The sequence below is a fragment of the Bison bison genome, unplaced genomic scaffold, assembly GCF_000754665.1.
Source record: "Bison bison bison isolate TAMUID 2011002044 unplaced genomic scaffold, Bison_UMD1.0 scf7180017864192, whole genome shotgun sequence".
NCBI classification, from domain to species: Eukaryota; Metazoa; Chordata; class Mammalia; order Artiodactyla; family Bovidae; genus Bison; species Bison bison.
Genome location: NW_011494764.1, coordinates 4,357,115 through 4,361,260, shown reverse-complemented (window position 1 = coordinate 4,361,260; position 4,146 = coordinate 4,357,115).

Sequence of the window (4,146 nt, the reverse complement as noted above, 5' to 3'; positions counted from 1 at the left end):
GCCCGGCCTCCGTTCTCCGGGACCGCTGGCTCTGGGCTCCCGTGGGCGGCTGTGAGCTGAGGGGCCCTGGGTGGGTTCTGGGTGGGGCAGCCCTGTCCAGCGGGCTCTGTGCCCTTGGGGGAGAGTAGTGTAATTGCCCCCAGTGGACAGGCCGGGGAGCCAAGTTCAGGGACTGCCAGGAGAGAGGACCCAGAAGGCCGCCCTCACGCTGGAGGTGCTGGCCTCAGCCCTAGGGTCTTGGGGTATTCAGTCTTATGGGGTGCATGGGGAGAGGGGGCAGCAGGAGCACCCCTGGCTGGGAAAGCCTGGAGGCCAGGTTCCAGGCACGTCGACCCCCCATGAGTTGGCCGCTGACCCGCCTCGTTGGATGGAGCCCAAGGTCCCCTTGTGTCCGGTGGGGAGGGGCAGCTCTGCCCTCCAGAAACCCATTCTCCCTGGGGAGCCCCATGCCCAGTAGAGACAGGTCCCAGCACACATAGCCGCTGCCTCCACACTTCCTGCCAGCCCCCTAACCCCCACACCCTGAGGTCTCTGCAGCCTGGGAGCCAGCAGGCGGGGGGGAAGCACAGAGCCCCCACTCCGCACATGGGCACCCCTAGATATGACCACATCCTCACACCCCTTAGCTGCTGGGAAGGCACTGGGCTGGGCCCAGGAGTACAGTGTGTGAGCCAGTGCCACTGGTGAGGCCGGAGGGGACGGCCTCAGGCCTGTTAGACTGGACAGGTGATGGTCAGGAGGGCGATGAGCCACGCTTAGGACCCGTTGCTTGTTGTTACACTTTCACACCCACCAGGGCATCCCCTCTCATCCCCACAGACCCTCCCACAGTTCTGGTGTGCCAGCTTGGGTTTCAGCCCCTGGCAGCTAAGTGCCTGTCATCTGGACCCTCCAGCGCCTGGCCTCCAGCCCCTCAGGCCTCCAGCCCCCAGCTCCAGCCACCTCCACACCTGCCTTTGGGCCCTTTCACTGACACCCCCACCCCCTGTAGACCATGCTCACCACTCCCCACTGTTGTGTCTAGCTAGCTCAGAGAGGCCATGGTCACCCTCTGCCCAGCACAGCCCAGATGCCCATGACCTGTGCCCCTCAACCCCCTGCTAGGAGCTCATTGGGTGCAATGGGCTCTCTGCTCTTCCCAAGCCAGGCCCAGATGCCCCACATGGTCCAGAAGGCTCCACTCACTCCAGAAACAGCGTTCCAGCCCCTGGTTCCCAGAGACCCACTCCTTTAAGACTGAGGGTATCATCCCCTGACCAGGTCCCAGAGAAGGGGAGGAGAGCTCAGATTCCTCTCCCCTCCCCCAGGGCTAGTACAGAATGCACCCCCTCCCAGACAGCTGGGACTGCAAGGATTCTGGGGGGCGGGAGTGGGGGGGTGGACCAGTCAGTGGGCCTGGCCGCTCATGTTCCTGCACTCAGCCCAGCTCGGATCAGCACCCAAACAAGGGGAGTGTCCCCTGGACCAGCCCTCCCCAACCCAGTTCAGCTTTAAGACTTTTGTCCCTTCCTGTCCAGCCACAGGGGTCCTGTGGCCACTTCCTGGATACACCTTCCTTCCCCTCTGAGAGGCCCTGAGCAGGGCTGTCTGGGGTGGGCCCCTGGGGTAGGGGCTGTTGACCAGACTCTGTGTAGGCCCAGTGCCAGCTTGGTGGGCTTGAAGGAGGCTCACCTCCCCCCTGCCTATGTCTCCTGAAATCTCAGCCAGGGGGCTTCGCGTGTGTCTTTTCAGAGCCAGCCTCTGTCAGTCCCTCCCCTGTGCCCATAGTGTCCCCAGTAGCTGGGTCCATACTGGGACCCCACCCCAGGACCCTGCCCCACCTGGGGAAAGGGAGCAGATAGTTCGGAGCCGACCCACACACTGCTGGAAGGGGCCCCCAGCTCCGGTGAGCTGCATGATAGACCTTGCACTTGTGTGTGGGGACACCCCTCCAACATTACTTCCGAGCCTGGGTTCCTCAAATTCTAGGGACCCGGGGGAGGCCTGGAGCCTTGGGTCATGTGGGTGCGGTTTGCCTGGGCCAGGGAGAGGCCGAGGTACATTGTGGGCAAAACGTTTCCAGTCTGGTTTCCCCCGCAAGATTCCCAGGCCTGAGCCCCTTCCCCCAACCTCCTCGGCTGGAATCCAGGCCACCCCGTTCCTGGATGGCCTGGCAGGCATCAGGCATGCCAGGAATGGAGCCAGCTGTCCGCCTGGCCCAGAGGCCCTGTGGTTCTCCCTTGAGCCCCCCTCCAGCTGTTGCAGGCCTCAGCGGAGGGACAGGATGGTGAGGCAGAGGACAGCTGTTCCCCCCACCCCCACTAGGGCAAGCACCATGCTCCCTGCTGTCCCGCCCACCGTGCGAGGGCGGCACCTCGGCTTCCCTCCCTGCAGCCCTGCTTACTGTCACGCTGATGTGGGGCTGATCCCCTGGCCTGCTCTGGAGGAGACCGTGTGTCTGCTGTGGGGGCTGCCCTGTTCCAGGACTTTCCTTTTGCTAGGGGGTCTTCAGAGTTTGCAGAGCCCCCGGGAGCATGGCTGAGGTTTCCTCCCAGAGGCCACGTGACTCAGCAGAGCCCCAGAACCCCTTCCCCTGTCCGCAGCGGCCTCTGATTGCACCAGGCAGGGAGATTGAAAACACCCTTCTGTCAGCCAAGACGCATGGGGATCCCCTGCTCACCACTCACAGGGGCCCCGGAGGCCACAGGGCCAGGAGCTGAAGCAGGCTCTCCCTGCTGTCTCTGGTCACCAGGGTCTCTACCCAGCACGGAAGAGTGTCCAACTCTTTTCCCTGGGCCCCTGGGAGACAGCCTGCCTTGTAATTCTTTGTTCTGAACCCGAGGGTTGGTGAAGACAGCAAAGAGCTCTGCGGGCTGCCTCTAGGCCCCTGGGCAGGATGGACCCCAGCGGAGGTCAAGGGCAGCTGGCCGCCCCTCTGGGGCTCTGGCACTTTTTTCCTTCTGTACAATCGATGGTAGGGATGGATCCACCAGGGACCCCAACACCACCCCACACCAGACCCTCTGAGAGGTGGGGTGGAGCCCAGTCCGGGTCTCCCAGTCCCACCTCTCAGCCCTGTGCCTGCCTGGATTCCCAGCTCAGTAGGTCTGGGGTGAACTGGTGGAATCTGTCCGTATTGTTTACCAATCCTGGTTGGTTCTGATGACAAGTCAAGCTGAAGTAGCCCAGCTGCACTGTGGCGGCCAGGTGGAGAAGGCACCCCACAGGTCCCAGGGGATGAGTGGTCCTGAGCCAGAAAGGCCCCACAAGGAGGTTTCAGCCTCGGGGCCTGGCCCTTGGTAGCCCGCAGCTGGACAGTGTCACCCACTCCAGCCCTTGCCTGGTCTGGGGTGGGCAAGGCCGTTCCTGCCCTTGTTGCCGGTTTGTGGGGTGCTCACCATACGGCTGGGCTCCACGAACTCCAAATGTGGCGGGGAGCTCTTTTACTCAGAAGCCTTGGGATTGGGGGCCCAACAGCAGGGCAGGGGGCCCGGCATCTCTAGGAGTTCCAGGTGTTGTCTTCAGCTCTTGGTTAAGGGTGGGGCTGAGGGTAACCCTTGGGGAGCTGCAGGACCCCACTAGGGGAAGGGGGTCCCTGACACCCATTGCTTCTGTGTGGCACAGGGGCTTTTATGAGCTTCTTCCGATCAATGTCCACAGTTCTGTCCATGTGGCTTCGTCCCAGCCCTGATGTTTTGTGATTCCTAGGCAGCTCCCAGGCCTTCACTGACCACCATTGTCTCTGAAAAGGGGGTGTTGGGAGAACAAAGGACTGAGACACATTCCCAGAGTGGGAAATGGGCTGCAGGCCAGCCCAGGCCCCCACCCCTTGCAGCCTCTCATCTGGGTAAGGGGCCCCTGCCAAGGCTCCATAGCTTCTGCTGACCTTGTGACCGTGGGCTGGGGAGAGTCTGGTGGCCGGGAATCCCACAGCCCACCCAGGCCACTTGCCCTGTGCCAAGTTGGTGGGCATCATGGGGTGTCGCCAAAGCTGGGGGTGGGGAGGGGTCAGCCAGAGGCTCGATGGGGGGCTGCAGGGGGGTAAGGGCCAGTGCAGGTGTGGACAGGGCAAAGTGTGTCCCTCAGGGTCCCTCCAAGAGCCTGAGGTCAAGAAGCACCTGCTGACTGTCCCCCACACCTGCCCAGCCCAGCCCTCCACCACGCTGA